This window comes from Lactuca virosa, chromosome 8 (assembly GCF_052849685.1).
Source record: "Lactuca virosa cultivar CGN04683 chromosome 8, Lactuca_virosa_CGN04683_v6, whole genome shotgun sequence".
In the NCBI taxonomy this organism is placed as follows: domain Eukaryota; kingdom Viridiplantae; phylum Streptophyta; class Magnoliopsida; order Asterales; family Asteraceae; genus Lactuca; species Lactuca virosa.
In genome coordinates, this window is record NC_136433.1 from 90,550,118 (window position 1) to 90,568,880 (window position 18,763).

An 18,763-nucleotide genomic window follows, 5' to 3' on the forward strand; every position below is an offset into this window, starting at 1 on the left:
AAGGAAATAATATTTCTTGCCATTTCTGGCGAATAACAACATTTATTCAAATCTAAACTAAACCCACTACTTAGCGATAAAGTATAAACTCCAATCTTGGTGACAGGTAAAGCTTTCTTATTCCCCATGATTAAGCTTATTCTTCCATGCTCCACATTCTCACTTCTTCTTAGTCCCTGCAAATCAGAACATATATGAATACCACAACCGGTATCAAGGACCCAAGAGTTAGAATGGGGTGAGTTATTAGATAAGATAGTGTAAATACCTGCATGGTTGGGTTTAACTTTCCCATCCTTCACATCTTGCTGGTACTTTGGGCAGTTCCGCTTCCAATGTGACTTTTCATGGCAATAGAAGCATTCAGCCTCTTTAGGGTCAGAAGAAGGAGTGACAAAACCTTTCTTGGTTCCACTTGAAGAAGAGCCATCAAGGGTCCTAGCCTTGGTACCCTTCGAAGAGCTCTTCCTCTTCTTCCCTCTACCTTTCCCGATTGCCAAAACCGGGGCGGAGTTTGGAGTAGGAGTGTTAACAACCGACTTACCCTTAAGACCTGTTTCTGCGGTCTTGAGGAGTCCTTGAAGTTTGCTGAGTGTGACCTCTTCCTTATTCATGTGATATGTCATGCGGAATTGATCATAGCACGATGGTAAGGAGTGCAAAATGATATCTATTGCAAGCTCCTCAGGGAAGTTCACATTAAGCTTCAGCAACCGATCCACATACCTTTGCATTTTCTGCATGTGGCTCGTGACGGATTCCCCGTCCTTCATCATGGTTGTTATGATAGAGCATATGATTTCATACCTCTCTTGTTGTGCACTTTGATGGTATCTTTCCATCAGATCTTGGTGCATTTCAAAAGGGTAGAAGTCCTCATAGGACTTTTGGAGTTTCGCTGTCATGGTGGCCAACATGATGCATGCCACTTTTGTAGCATCCCTTTCATGTGCCCGGAAGTCAGCGATCTCCTGGGGAGTTGCAGTGGTCTCATCAATCTCCTTAAGCTCCTTGTCAAGGACATATTCTTTGTCCTCGTAGCGGGTAATCATCCTGATGTTTCTGATCCATTCATTGAAGTTGGATCCATCAAAAGTGACTTTCCCACACAAGTTCATAAGGGTAAAGGAGCCATTAGGATTAGAGCCAGAAGCAGCATTGTTTGAAGACATCTGAAAGAAGAGAACAAGATTAGTTTAGATATTAAGAGAGTCCTTAATAAAACACTCAAATGTAATATTAAGGTTAGGATCCAATCACAATATATTATAACTTAGAAGAGGTATGCCGTAATCCAAGCTATAACATATTTGAAAGGTAGGTGAATGACGATTCACCAATTTCCACCATGAAAAACGAAATATAAATATTAGGTTTTTAATTGGTTCTTAGAAATTCCTAGATTCTTTTGAGATTCAATGAACTTTTCAAAGGCATGTTTCAATCTCGAGTGTGCCCTCCAAGTTTTGTGACTGGGATACCGAGGATCACAAAACGAGGTGTGAAGTAACCATGCAAATCACTTGGTACCCTCAAGGTTTATCACTCAATCGATGTGCCGGTAAACCACACACGCTCCACCGATGCTATGGTAAACCTTAAGTCACCCTTTACCTACCTTGTTAAGTCCAAGTTAGTGTGCCGGTTAACCACACACGCTCCACCAACGACTTAAACAAAGTGTAAAGTGTAATTTCATGGATTAGCACCTTATTCACATTTTCCTAAAGTAACTAAGATTGGGAATTTAATAAAAGCATTTAGTTACTTTATAATATTCATCATACTTTTAATGAGAATTTATAAGTCCTTGTATTACCCGTTCGGCTAACGACCCTCCACCGATCAAGGAAGCGGTGGGTGAGAGTGGACACCCATTAAGTTGCCATTTTATAGGCAACAACCTTATACCCCCCTTATAGACCGGCTTCGTGAATGAGGCGTACTAGCGGTAAGACGGCTTGACGTTATACATATATATATTAGTAACTTATAATATTATAAAGTATAAGGGTTGAATTTTAACTTTTAAAATTCTAAGGGTTGGAACTAAAGTTTTAATCAAGACTTTACATGTTCCAAAACTTGAGGGCAAGTTTTGTAAACTTCCAAAACTTTTCATTTCTTATAACTTATGAATTAATTGAGTAATAAAAATGAAGACTCTTCATTTTTATAACTCTTGTGTTCTTTTAATGGCTTTAATAAAAGTGAGACTTTTGGTTTTCCATAACTTGAGGACAAGTTATGGACTCCATTAAAACACATTATGATCATGAATTAAACTAACATGAAGGTTACAAACAATTCCTATGATCATCTAATCTTCATAAGTTCAAGAACATGAATATGAACACTTTCAAGAATCAAAAATTACACTTAAAAAACTTGTAATTTTAATAATTGCCATTGTAAATGGATTAGCATAAACATTACACCATCTAAAACAAGCTTTAAAACATCAAAACAGTTTAGGGTAATGTTTCTAGTCCATTTCCAGCAACAAATGTGCAAACTTTCATACGAGCAGAAAACAGAAAAACGATTTTTTTTCAAGCTGTTTGCACACAAAAAAAAAAACAACAACAACAAACGAACCTGGCTCTGATACCACTGATGGGTTTCGAGCATTCTAACACTTCCTAAGTGTACATGCAACCCTAATAACCTTGGATCTATGTTTGTCTAATTATCATGCAAAGTTGAATTCCAAGGTTATATTCCTATCTAGCATACATGGGGAACAAATTTTAACTTGCATGAAAGATAGATTAACTTACCTTGTTGTTGCTTATGATCCTTGAAACCTTGTGAGCCTAGCACCCCAAGTGTGATGCCTCAAATGCTTCACACAACACCAAATGCTTTTGGAATGACTTTAGAGAGAATACACACTTCTAAAATCGGCCTAGCCCTCTTGTTTCTTATGTGTAGCCGATTTTGGTGGAGAATGGGTTTCTTATATAGTGTTGACACATCTAGGGTTACACCATGTAAACCCTAATGTGTCATGACTCTTCATTTCCATGACCCATGGGTTTGTAACTCCCATGGAGCATCCTATGGGTGGAACCCAACTTGATAATCCATGGAGCCTCTTAGCCCACTATATAAGATATGGAAGATTTACATAATCTACCCATATATTTAATTAGTTATCTTTTGATCACTTAATTAATTCTAAATTAATTCTTGATCAAACTAATTAAATAATATTATTAATATATTAGAACTTATAATATATTAATAAACCATAACTGTTATTTCTCTCATTTTAGTTTATCCAATTGCATGGTGCCATGCAACCCAAATGGACCATGCCGGGTCGGGTCAAGTACATACCAGAAATAGTTATGGACTTAGATACCTTATCCAACAATTACCACTCTAATCTCTCCCCTCTCCATCACTACTTACGGCCGAGACCACCACCACCTCCCTCAGTTCTCATTCAAACTCACTTACAACTCTCTCATTTCCCTCTCAATCCTCAAGAAAAATTTCTCATCCTTCACTCCTTGCTCCAAAAACTGTGGGTGTTGTGTGTGCTTTCAAGAAGATTGTCTTCAAGTATTATACACTTGGTAAGTTCTTGGCAAACTCCTTAGTCTTATCCCATGTTACACTAAGGATTCTTCCTCATACAACTTTATTTTTTGTTCATGCTTCTTAGAACCATCTAAACTTCGAAACTCTCCTCAAGGAAGCTATCTAGGCCGAAAACTTACTCCTTCTTCCTCTTAAAATCGAAAGAACCCCTAAGGTAAGCTTCATACCCCTTGTTTTCGTGAATTTCTATCTTTAGGGGGAGAATACAAGTTTAGTTTTGTATAAAATCTTTGTATGTATGCTTGCATGTGTATGTTTACATGATATAGTGTGTGAAATGTTATGAAATCATGACAAACACCCATGAACTCGAGATTTCATCCAAGTTTTGAAGTTATTAGGAAACAAGTTACCTTATGTAACTCCTTAAGATGGTTGGATGTGTTTAATATGTCTACAAATTTACCATGAAACTAAAGAAAATATAAATAGGGACCATATTTGACAATAGAGTGAAAAATGGGCCTTTCATTTACATTTTTTCGATGTTAATGGGCTAAAATGATCATTTTTTATAAAAATGGGCCTTTTATGTCATTTTCGGTATTTTGGGCTAAAATGGACATTTTTGATAAAAATGGGCCTTTTATGTCAATTACGGTATTTTTGGGCTAAAATGGTCATTTTTGGTAAAAAAAATGGGCTTTTTATGACATTTTCATTTACAATGGGCCGAAAATGAACTATTTAACAAAATTGGGCCAAATATGACATTTTTATATAAAATGGGCCGAAAACAAACTATTTAACAAAACTGGGCCAAATATGACATTTTTATATAAAATGGGCCGAAAATGAACTATTTAACAAAATTGGGCCAAATATGACATTTTTATATAAAATGGGCCGAAAATGGATTATTTAGCAAAAATTGGCCACTTATAACAATTTGGACAAAAATTTGGGCCTTATGTGGCAACTCTATTCTGATTGGGCCTTATATGACACATTTATGTTAATCGGGCCATTAGTGATAATTCTAATAAACTCGAAACTTTCACGATACTTTGGGTAACAATGAGCTATTTATGATAACAACAGTGAAAATGAAATATTTTGACACTTTCGATAAAAACAATTATATTTTTATCACCTACCGTCCGTAGTCGAAAATATACACTCACAACATTATTTATAACGTTAAATAATGAAACTCAATATTAGCGTAAATTCTGTTAAGGCTCTTGTGAGACGCACCTTCACTGTACCTATCATACTGTACACCGTAAGCCCTGTAGTTATAACCAGAGTCTCCTGGATGGAGAACGGGAATTTATGTATAGATCTATACGGGGATGATACCCCACACCTGAGCTACTCGCTACAGCTAGACAGGCCAGTCTAGGGTGACAAATGTCTTCTCAGAAACTGACGCCTGAAGAACATCAAGACATGCACTCTGTCACATTAGTATGATTATAATGACCCACATAGAGAATAACAAACTATTATAAGATTTACGCTGAATATACATACCACTCAGTTTTGAAAAGTACAAACATTGTGTTGGTTATTTTGTACTATCCACATCACTCCGGTCTTAGGGTTTAAGGCTACCATTTTTCATAACACATAAAATACAGGATTTTCTGGGGATCTCTCTCTATTCATTTTCAAACAAGATAAAACAAGAACACACATGCTATACTACAAGATTCGAAACGAAAATCATAAACTATTTTTACAGAAAATATCGGATTTTCTGGAAGCTTACAAACTAATGCAAGGTTTTCATATAAACATGCTTATGAACTCACCAACATTCTATGTTGACACTTTTCAAAATAACTTCTATTCTCAGGAACTCACTAAATAGGTTGGAAGCTAAGGGACTTGGATATTTGTAGTATATTTTTTTCACCATACACTTGATATATTTTTCGGATGTAATTTTATGTACAAACACAATGATGTGAACCATGAATGTTGTTATCTTATATGTATGATGATGATGATGGCTATGTTTCATTTATATACACTGTTATGATATTACAAGATAAAGTCATCCGCCCCTGGATGTTTCCGCTGTCCTGGTTCGGGGGTGTGACACTCGTAATAGTAGCTATCAGGTCGGGGTTCTGCTAGTTCAATTTCCGGAATTTTGTCAGGAAAATATCTATAAGTTAAGCTACACTTATATTGCTTTTAGTGCAACTTATATTTATATTCATAGTCGTTGTTAGGAATCTATAAATAAGATTTATGAGTGATTCCAAGTCATTATACTGATTGATCTACTTATAGAGATGATGTGTATGCTAGATTTACTAAGGTGTGTAAAGTAGTATTTCCAAACAGTATACTATATGTATCATTTGGACCCTACCTTCGATATGACTTACGTGGTTGCTCCTTATTTGATAGATATTGATATAGATATTGGGATTGTTGAGGATTATAGACTATCATCAGTCACAAAGAATATTAGACTAAGACTTAGTGATAATTAAACGTAAGTCACATCAAAGGAAAAGCTAAGTGTTGAAGAAAAGTGCTGCCAACTTTCTAGTCATCCACTTTAACAAGTGAGTGCATAGTTACTTTCAGCTTACACATAGATATAAATTATCTAGATGATTAAAAGTTATGTGTGCCTATTATCTGTATTCCTCTATATATATATATATATATATATATATATATATATATATATATATATATATATATATATATATATGTTAGATGAATTACATGATTTTTACTTTATTTAATTGTAATGTATTTTCGTATATAAAATATAATGGGTAGTGATACGTGATGAAAATGATGAGATGATGATGAGAGAACTTGACTATTGATGAACCAATCATCTAGCACAGTATAGATGATGACAACAGACTATTCTATGCAGTCCAATGGAAATGTTGGCAGGTTCGCAATCTGTAGCTGTTAATGAACTATGTATTCATTTGATGTACTCTATCCCCCCATGGATGCCTTGTTGACATACATTGCTAAAGGAATCCCCCAAGCAGTATCGCCTACGCTTTCCAGATGACTATCCTTAGAATAGGTCTCCTAAGATCAATATTTTAGGATCAATATGTGAGAATAATGGGAATACGTAATCGGGTAAATTATTTAATGTGAATTATATAATTAAAGAACTTAATTATTGTGGGTTGAAAACCATGTGTGCTCACAGGCCCCCAAGCCTGACCCACTCAGTTTTTTGTATCATAGGTAGCGGTATGAAGGCATAGGGTTGCGGACTGATCTGAGGAGTTATTAGGCCATAGTATAATAAATTGTTGTAAGGCTTGTTAAAACAAGTTTATGCTTATGTATCTGTATTGACGATAACATCCCAAGGTTTTTATATATCAATGAAATATATTTCTTCGAAAATACTTAAATAAGTCTGTTTTGGGAACAACTTTTGCAAATTAATGAATACTCTAAATTTAAACAAGCATAAGAAAAAGTTTAAATTGGCCGTGAAATTGTGGATGACACGTCATTCGTCTTGTTTCGAAACACCCAACATGTACCAACAATTGTTTTTCCTTGTGGACAAGGAATGAGAGTCCATACTTTGTGCCTTTGAATTCATGCAGTTCATCTTGCATAGATCTAATCCATTCAGCATCATCCAGAGCATAATTAACCTTCTTTGGTTTAATGAGAGATCCAAAGTTAACAAACATGTTTAAATTTAAATATGCTTGACGACAAGTGCGCACTCCAGTAGTAGGATTTCCAATGACTTGTGAGAGAGGATGAGCACGAACATCATGGAGGGAAGGTTGATCATAAGAAGTAGCAATGTCATCAGTGGGAAGGTTAGCCTCGGTGTGAGGAGAAACATCAGCAACAACGACTATAGAATCATGAGATGGAAAAAAAAGAGCAATCTTAATTAGGGATTGACAAAACAGACGAAACAACAGAAAAATGGTCATCGGAATCATGTGATTTAGGGGATAAGAAGATAATAATCTCATCAATGTTTACATGGATCGATTCTTCAACAATCTGTTTTCTCAAATTGAACACCCTGAAAGCTTTTGAGATGGACGAATATTCGAAGAAGATACCTTCATCTGCTTTTTATTGAAGCTTAGAGAGTTGATCCTTCTAATTCAGAATAAAACAAACACAACCAACACATGAAAATAATAAATGTCATGATTTCTGCCTTTAATCAACTTGTACGAAGTTTTTACATGGCGCTTCACAAAATCAACAGATTTTGAGTGCCACATGTAGTATTAACATCTTCATCCCATAATGACAGAGAGATAGAGAGAGAGAGAGAGAGAGATAGAGAGAGACCATCATAAAAACCATGGTTCTTCTTTTTTCAATGAGAGTCCTGAGAGATAGAGAGAGGCCATCAAAAAACATCATGGTTCTTCTTTTTTTCAATGAGAGTCCTGTTTTGATGTTCATCGACTCCATTTTTTTCAGGAGTTCTGACATGGGAGAAGTTATGAATAAAACCTTTCTCTATTAAAAAAACATCCAAGAGTTACATTTCAAAACTCAGTTCCATGATCATTCCTTAGTTTCTTGACTTTGAGATCATATAGTACTTCACTTTGTTTGATCAGAAAGATGATTTCATCTGCAGCACCACTTTTGTTGCATGAAAACATAACCCATGTGAACCTTGAGAACTCATTAACAATTACTAATAAGTATCTTTTACAAGCACATAACTCTACATGAACATGAACAAATATATACATATGCAAAGGATGAAATTGATCACTAATAGAAGAACATAGGTTTAGTTTCAAAGAACGCTTGGTTTTTTTCCTTTTTCACATGCAGCATAGACTTTATCTTTGATAAATCTCATCTTAGGCAAAGCTCTCACAAGCGGATCATTAGAGATCTTATATATAGCTTTAAACTTAAGGTGAGAGAGTCTCTTGTTTCCCAACCAATTCATATGAGATAATGAATGAGAGAATAAGCAATGTATAAGAAAGTTATGAACGAAGAATAGGTCCAGGATGTAACTGTCACTATGACCTTTCCTTCATGCTTATTAAAATGAAACTCATTATCAGCATCACACAACTGACTAATTGAAACGATATTATCCTTTAATCCTTTCACATAAGACACATTTAAGAACTTAACAATGGAAGACTTAGCAGTTTTAAAAATATTATAGCATTCAATAGGGAGACAACTTAGTGCAATTTCTTTCTTTAACCATTTTTTGTTTCGAATCAAAATGTTATCTTCCCTTTTTTCTTTTCTTAAAAAGTATAGTTTTCCACTTAATGATATGGATCACCGCATCTATAGCAGTTTCTTATTTCAATGTCGATTTTTCCTTTTCGAGTAGGATTTTCGTTTTTCAAACCACAACCAAACGACCCTAATCCACAACCCAGCTGACCAAAACCCCTTAGACCCTGCATTATCTCACTGGTAACTGGGAAACAAGATCCCTGACCATTCACCAATGAAAACAGCCTTGCACTTGAATACGGAGGCGACTCCTACATAAGTCCAAACCACTGGTGTTGCACCAACATATAAATCACATCTTGCTGACCAAAAAATCACAGGCCTTATCTAACCAAGATCTTCCTAGTCCTTTGTTGTCCTACTAAAAGACTGAAATCCAGAAATCTTGACCGATTGCAGAAGTTGACACCCTCACACACGGTTGTCCACAAGACTATAGCCAAAAGTCTAACTTGAAATGGTTATCCTAGTCTGACCATCGTCATGGCTCCAACGATATACTTTGCAACCCGAGCACCCATCAGTCTAACTATAGAAATCATGCCCTAACACCGAGGATCACCCCCAAATCATTCTTACCCCTAGTCCCCAACTAGGATCACCGCCAAAACACATAGAATGAATTCTAAGAGCATTGCGATCATGGATTCCAACAAATTTTAATACAAAATTCATGCCCAAAAGACTTCGTGTACACACTTTTTCTAAAAAATCATAATTAGCCTAATACTCTTAAAAGCGTAAAAATGTTCAATCCAAGAATCTCGTGCCAGCCCAAGTGTACAGCCACCAAACAAATCCTAAAATACTTTTACATCGAACTTCCAGGTCCGAAGTTTCAAGATCAATATCCAACATGGTAACTAGAATCCTACTATACAACCCTTAAGAAATGGGAGGGGGGGTCAACAAATACAATTATTCAACAAGATACTGTCGGTGCACAACTAAGACTCTTATCCAAAATGAAAGTTTCTATCCCTATGACTCAACGAGCTGGCTACTAAGCCTCCTGACTCCCCAAATGCTATAAGACCCAACTATGACAAATCCCAATGATCTCATACCAAATAATCTCAAAGATATGACTACCGGTTCCCACCCACATGATTCATACACTCGCTGGTTTACGATACACCATAACACTATCTAATCCACTAGAATGCTAAGATCATAGAACACAGTAATCTTGCCATCATTCCATATCACCCTCAAACTGAAAGTTGGACTAGCTGATGTGAAGATGCAGGGTTATTGGATGCCAGTCACACAACCAAGCTCAATGATAAGATCTGAAGATGAGAAATTTGCAAAGAGTTCTTTGAAGAAGAAGGAGGCATGATCCTAACCTTGTGCTTGAGAAGAAAAATACATGATGTATAGAGAATCATATAATATTAGCTAAAAAAATCTAAACGAGACATGAAGATCTCGTTAATAGGAGTCCTTCCATATAAAGATAGTCGAGAACGAAGTTCGTATGAAGAAGTTATGAATTTTACACGGTCGTTTTCAGAGTGATCTTCGTAGTCTCTTAAATATAATATCGACTGAGAATTAGCTGATGGAGTCTAAATAAAATTTGTTGTACTCGGAAATACCTACGCATGGATATAGAGAACGTTGATAATGGATCTTGTATAAGCGAGATATTAAATTTAAAAGTTTCAGCTCTACCTACCCCTTTTGCCACGTCGAACAACCCAATCTTCACCACGTGTTCGTTGCCTGTAGGTGTTAATGAACTATATGTTCATTTGATGTACTCTAACCCCCCTATAGATGCCTTGTTAATTTATATTTCTAAAGGAATCCCCCAAGCAGTATCGTCTACCCGTTTCAGTTGATGATCTTTAGGATAGGTCCCTTGTTAATATATAATTAAAGAACTTAATTATTGTGGGTTGAAAACCCCGTGTGCTCACCAGGCCCCCAAGCCTGACCCACTCAGTTTTTAGTATCATAGGTAGTGATATGAAGGCATAGGGTTTCTGAGAGATTTGAGGAGTTGTTAGGCCATAGTATAATAAATTGTTGCAAGTCCTGTTAAAACAAGTTTATGCTTATGTATATGTATTGACGATAATAAATTAAATATATTTCTTTGGAAATGCTTAAATAACTATGTTTTGGGAACAACTTCTGCAAATTAACGAGTACTCTGAATTTAAATAAGCATAAGAAAAAGTTTTAAATTAGCCGTGAAATTGTGGATGGCAAGTCATCCGTCTTGTTTCGAAACACCTAGCATGTACCATAAATTGTTTCTTCCTTGTGGAAGAGGAACGAGAGTCCATACTTTGTGCCTTTGAATTCGTGCAGTTCATCTTGCATATATGTAATCCATTCAACATCATCCAGAGCATAATTTACCTTCTTAGATTTAAAGAGAGATACAAAGTTAACAAACGTGCAGAAACTTAAAGATGTTTGACGATGAGTATGCAATCCAACAGTCGGATCTCCAATGACTTATGAGAGAGGATGATCACAAACATCATGGAGGGAAGGTTGATTAGAAGATGTAGTATTATCATCAGTGGGAAGCCAGTCTCAATGTGAGGAGAAACATCATCAACGACTTTAGAATCGTGACATGGAAAAAAAACAATCTTGATAAGTGATTGACAAAACAGACGAAACAATAGAAAAATGGTCATAAGAATCATGCGATTTAGGGGATGAGAAGGTAATGAGCTCATCTAAAATTGACCTAGAAAGATAAATAGAATTTTTGGAATAGGAAACCTCATCAAACTTTACATGGATCGATTCTTCAAAAATGTGTTTTCTCAAATTGAACACCATGAAAGCTTTTGAGATGGAAGAATATTCAAAGAAGATACCTTCATCTGCTTTTGCTTGAAGCTCATAAAGTTGATTCTTCTAATTCAGAATAAAAAAAAACAAAACCAAACACATCAAAAATAAGAAATGTCATGCTTTCTACCTTTAATCAACTCGTATAAAGTTTTTCCATGGCGCTTCACAAAATCAACAGATTTTAAGTGAAACAAGCAGTATTAACATCTTCATCCCACAATGACAGAGAGATAGATAGATAGAGAGAGAGAGAGAGAGAGACCATCATAAAAACCATGATTCTTCTTTTTTCAATGAGAGTCCTGTTTTTATACTCAATGACTTCAGGAGTTCTGACAGAGGATAAGTTATGAATAATACCGTTCTCTACTCAAAAACTTCCAAGAGTTACATTTCAAAACTCAGTGCCATGATCACTCCTTAGTTTCTTGATGTTGAGAATATATAGTACTTCACTTTGTTTGATTAGAAAGATGATTTCATCTGCAACCATCACTTTTGTTGCATGAAAACATAACCCATGTGAACCTTGAGAACTCATTAACAATGGCTAATGAGTATCTTTTACCAGCACGTGACTCTATAGTAACAAAACCAAATATATACATATGCAAAAGATGAAATGGATCACTAATAGAAGAACATAACTTTAGTATGAAAGAAGGCTTGGTTTGTTTTCCTTTTTCACATGCAGCATACAATTTATCTTTGACAAATCTCATCTTAGGCAAAGCTCTCACAAGCTGATTATTAGAGATCTTATATAGCATTAAAGCTAAGGCAAGAGAGTCTCTTGTGCTGCAACCACTTTAAATGAGATTATGAACAAGAGATGAAGAAACGTATAATAGAGTTATCAATGAAGAATATGCCCAGGATGTAAATTTCACTATGACGTATAACTAATAGAACTGTGACATTACTGGAGTCAATAACCTTTCCTTCATGCTTATTAAAATGAACCTCATAATTAGCATCACAAACATGACTAACTGCTCTAACGGATAGAATTGTATCCATTCAAAAGATATGATTATGTTTTCAAATCACTTATCTATCTTCTGTGATCCGCTTAAATAGGGGTTAATGGTTATCAATCTTCTTTTACTTCTTTTAAATCACTTTTAAGCGTTATCAGTTATCTTGAAGGTAAACTTCTTGTTCCTTTCTTCTCATTTTTATTTTTTGATAATCATGGGTAAAAGGGCACTCCGTTCTTGCTCGAGCATCCTTACTCTTCCCGATAAGGACTTCGTCAATCAAAAGATATTGTCTTACAAAGAGGCTTGCTATTTTTTATGATAATGACAATGAGTCCTTGAAATTGATTGGAGCTTTTATGTCGATTCCATTTTCAAGAATTTTGATGCTAACGCCAAACCTGGCTTCGTCTTTCCTACTTGGGTTTGTTTTCGTAAATATCCTTTCTCCTTGGGCTTGATATACCCTTTTTCTGAAATTATCGCTGAGTTCTTCGAAGTTACAAAAAATTCTTATTTTCAAACTATGCATATGATCTGGAGGATCCTTTTTGGATCGGTCAGATGAATCAGACTAAAAACATTGGCATAGGGTTAGTTGAACTGGCCAATATTTATGAACTTTAAACTTTTGGATCTTCTCATTTCCTGCTCAAAGTCAAAACCAAAAAATCACATTTAATTTTGAAAACAAAAAGATGGTGGCTGGAAAGAAAGGTTTTACTTTTTGAAACACAACTCTATACCCAACGACGATCTCTTGCCAATGAAGTGGGTTAAAAAGAATAGGTTTTTATTTAATTATGATAAGGATCCTGAAATTCACGCTTCCTTATTTTGTTTGTTTTGACGCAGCTTTCAAGTTCGAGGAAGTTGTTCCAGCTGTTGAAGATACTGAGGAGAATATTGGAATCTTTCTCGCTTTGCCTGAGGCTGAAATATCCTTCAAGTTTGACCATTCCAGCTTCCAAGAAGGTTCTTCCACCATTGCTCTGACGTTTGTTGGTAATAATCCTTCTTTTTACTTATTTCATTGTGGGGATCTCGAACTGATGTGGATTCTTTGCTATTTTTAGGATCCAAGGCTACACATTTCAGCTCTCGATTCTCACTCCTTGAACTTGATGAGGCCATGTATAACAGTTAGATCGTGGTCAAGAAGGAGAAGTCATCCTCTTGGAGCACGCCTTGGAGATCAAGGAAGTGCTTGTTAAGGTTAAGAACAACGCTGCTAAAGCCATCTGGGAGTCAAAGATTAAGTTGGCAGAGGTTGTGGCAAACATAGGATCTTGGAATGTGGTTGGTTGGTGTGAAGCCCTGACCAAATTGATTGGCAGGCATGTTAATGCTATTCAGGATCCTGTAGAAAAGAAGAAGAGAAGGGAGGAAGAAAAGGACAGAGGAGACCTCAGCTGGGGGGGATCAAACCTTGAATTAGGTTTGCTAAGTTTCATAAAAGAATTTAATATTCTGGTTTGTAAGACAATATTTTCTTTTATTGGGTTGGAGGGCAAACCCTTTTAAATTTGGTGTTTTGGTTGTAGAAATAGGATAATGAATTTTTCAAAAGCTTTTCGGATAATTAAGATCCTAGAAGTTTAGAGTTTATACAAAATATTAGGATCTTAATAATCTGAAATAAATAACCATCTGACTGTGATCCTATAATATCCGAGATCCTTAAATTTTATTTAAAAAATCTTTAAAGTTGTTGCGGAACTTTCTCAAAGAAAAAGAACTATAAATGACAATTTTAGGTTTATAGATAGATAGAACCTGATGTGAACTTAAACTCAAATTGATCTTTTGGTCATCTCCCTAAGCATTACTTTAGATAGGCTTTATCATCTTGAAGAAAGTTCTTCTGAATATGTTTTTAGGAGATGATCCCAACTTTAGAATTTACTGGGAAAAGTCTCCACTCAGGTAATATTGGGAAAGATCCCATATAGTAATTCATTGGGGAAGATCCAAGCATAGAGTTTTACTGGGGAAAATCCTAACTTAAGAAATATTGGGGAAGATCCCAACTTAAGAAATACTACTTAAACTACTAGGGATGATCCCAAATTAGATTATACTTAGGAAGATCCCAACTTATATTATACAGGGGAAAATACCAAATTTAGATAATAACTGGGGAAAATCCCAACTTCAGATAATAACTAAGGAAAATTCCAACTTCGAATAATAACTGGGGAAAATCACAACTTGAGATAATAACTGGGGAAAATCCCACTTTAGATAATAACTGGGGAAAATTCCAACTTCAGATAATAACTAGGGAAGATCCCAAATAATAAGATAACATGATAATGTTATAAATTGTAGGTTATACTTTAGGATCTTAACATATGTTCATAAATAAGAGGGTTTCCAAATCACTAAAGTGTGAAATGATCCCCTTATTCACATCCCATAGTTAGATATCGTGGGTCCAAGCGAGGTGTAGAAACCTAAACTCATGAGAAAGAGGTCATTAACTCTTTAAACCTTATGATATTAACATATGTTCGAAATAAGAGGGTTTCCAAGTCACTAAATCATGAAATGATCCCCTTACTCACATCCCATAGTAAGATATCATGCGTCCAAGCGGGGTGTGGAAACCCAAACACGGATGAAAGGAGTTATTAACTCTTTAAACCTTAGAGGGGATTAAGTACCCTTAATCGGAGGAGAGATGATCAGTCTCTATTCGTAGTGGCTAGGATCCTTGAGTTTCTGCATGTTGCAAACTTTAGCTTGGAGTGAGCACTAGCTTGGCTAACATCCCTATAACACTTAAGTCAGTATTGTTCTTAGAATAAAAAAAACAAATAAAAGAAATGATGGTAAGGAGTAGGTATGCACTTCGACTCGGTTGTGATGAATTGTGTGACAACCTGAAAATTTTGGCCTTATAAGTCAAGCCAATCAACCTTAAGTTAGACTCACTCCTGCTATCATTTAGTACTGTTTAGAGTCTGTTTGAGTGTTTTAAGCCCAATACATTCAAGGAATGAGTGTTAGGAAGTATCTGCTAGAACCACTGAACAAAGGTCAAGCCATAAACTCATTCAAGAGGAGTTTACGGCTAGGACACCAAGAGTTTACGGTCGTAAACTCAAGGTGGCTGTAAACTCACCCCTATATATGTAAGGGCACTTCATTCTTCTCATTATTTTCCTTCCTTGGCTGAAATCTCTTCAAACTCTCTCAAGTATCATCGGGTTCATCATCCTAGATCTTCAAAACGTAAGTGTTCTTCACTCTAGTTGTTGATATCCTACTTAATCATACATCATCCTCATGATTCATCCATGAAAACATCCATTTTGTCTGGATCTTCATAATCTTCAACTTTCACCAAGAACACACACTTGTTCTTGGTGGCCAAAAACTCCTCAAAGGCCCTCAAAAGGTGAGTATTCCTTCCTTGCACGTGTTATCTAGTAAAGGCCCATGGTTTACATCTTTGAAATCAAGCCTTTCCCAAGAACATGAGGTGTTTACGTCCAATACCATCTCCCTTGGCCGTAAACCCTAGTTTGTACTGCAATTGGACCTTAAACGCTTCCTAAGGCATGGACAAGCACCTAGAACCTTTCCTCAATGCTTGAAAGCCCTTCAAAACACCCATATGCACAAAATAGCATGAGTTTACGGCCGTAAACTCTTGAGGTCGTGAACTCATTGGCCGTAAACTCATAGGGCCTTGAACACATGGTCATGAACTCCTTAAAGTGGTCGTACACTCCCCTTTGGTTAATCACATGTGATTCCAACACTTGGTCAAGGTGTTTCCTAGTCCCGTAAGGTGTTTCCTTGCATTTGGTTGCTTCTAAACACTATATTCATGCCAATACATGTCATTATATGTCATTTAGGACTTGTTGTGTCTCGGGACTTCATTCGTGGAACTTCTCATCCTTACGCGCATATTCGTTTGAATCACCCACATAAGGTGAGTTCATACCCCGTAATCAATCTTTTAAACTGTTTTAAATGCTTTTAAGGGGGGGAATACAAGTTGAACACAATGTTAATTGTGTAATTGTTTTTTATAAACATTTTCAAAAGACTGCTTATGTCATTTATAAGTGGTCAAAACATTTCAAAAACTCTTTTAAAGTTATGTTTCTTAATAGTTTAACAAAACTCCATTTTTAAAGTACAAGCATAACTTAGTAGAAAAATGAGTCTTTTCAACAACAGTTCAAGTAAAATACTAGTAAACTATAAATGGTATAGTTTAGGGGTTCAGTTCATACTATAACTATAAAATACTAAGATGCTAGATACTAGAGTATACTAAGATACTATAACAAGAGAAGATACTAAGATGTTAAACACTAGAGGATACTAAGATGCTATAACGAGAACTTACTAAGATACTATAACGATAATGTGAGATACTACTTCATGGCACGACATACATAGCTGTTGCATGTTTTGTACCAGAGTCTCCTGGAGGGAGAACATGAATTTGTGTATAGATCTATACGAGATTGACCATCCTACACCTTGCTGCTAGCTACAGTGGGACCTGCAGGTCTATGGGTGACGAATGCCATATCATTTCGATGTCTCGAACGACGTGTTATACTAGTCAAATCAAGCATGGTAACAATAATATCACATTTTACCTTAATTAAACTAATAAGTTAAAGGTAAACAGTACTGCAGACTGTCAGTTCATAAGACAACTGAGTACTTGTAATTTTCTCATTACTTTCATATTGTGACAGTTCCACTTGAAAGTTAATACAAACTATTTTCGAGTCAAGATAGTTATAACCTAGGGAAAACTTACATTTTACAACCGACACACACAACAGTCGAGTCTAGTACATTCAGTAGAAGGGGGCCTATAATGCTAACTTTATGATTCCTTAGTGTATGCATTTAGGGATATATATTAATCGGATGCGACAGGTAGTAGGATGTGTGCTTTCCGCTTCATTTCCTGTTCCTTGTTTGGTTATGGGCTTAGAGCAGATTCACCCAACCTACTATCTATCCGATCTTAGATATATGTATATATATATATATATATATATATATATATATATATATATATATATATATATGTTTCCGTATACACTAAGTAATCATAAGGGGTACCAGGTATGGGCCAGGTCATAGGACACTAATTCAATGCACCGTTTTCTAGTACACAAACATACTTTTCAAACAAGAACTTTTGGTATACAAGACTAGAAACTTACCAGTAAAGGGTTTAATCCATTTTATTAAACCAGTGAAACTTAAAGGACCTTAGGTGGTTAATTCTATAATACCTTAGTTTATACACCAGGGTTATATATAATTAATATCCGATAGGTAGTTGGATGTGCGCCTTCCGCCTCATTCCCTGTTCCTTGTTTGGTTGTGGGCTTATGGCAGATTCACACAATTAACTATCTGTTCGATATTAGATTATATATAACTAGTATAAAATAAGTGATTATAGAAGGAACTACTGTGGTTATCATTTTATTATAAGAAATAAGGGTTTTCTTAAAGGATCTTTTCATTCAAATATAAAGGAACTATTACAGTTAACTCCGTGAGTACCGAGTGAATACACAGGGGTTATATACAAAGATGATCTAACAAACAATGGGATGTGTGTCTTCCGCCTCATTTCCTGTTCCTTGTTTGGTTGTGGGCTTGGGGCAGATACACACAACCGATTGTTTGTTTACTCTGGGTTTTATATAACTTGTATCCATTTAATACTCATAGAAAGGACTGTTGAGTCATTTTTACTTATCTTACATCAAAGCAGGAAATATAGGATTTTCTGGAGGAACAAGCAAACTTTTCTAAACAGAACTTACTACAACTTACTATAACTTTTTTACTACTCACATTACATCACTAAAATCTTATGAACTCACCAGCTTAAATGCTGATCTATGCTTTCAAAATAACTTGTATTCTCAGGAGACCAGTAGACAGGTTCGCGCACTGGGATTCAGAAGATGGAGCAGTATAGCTTCAAGTCTTTTTGTTATTTTCTATGTATTCTATATTATGTGAATCACATACTTTGTGAAAACTTTCTTTCTAATGAAATGGTTGTTTATTACTTGCTTACTATGATGCATGTCTTGTGATACTGAACATGACGTCCTCCACCCCAGAACGTTTCCGCC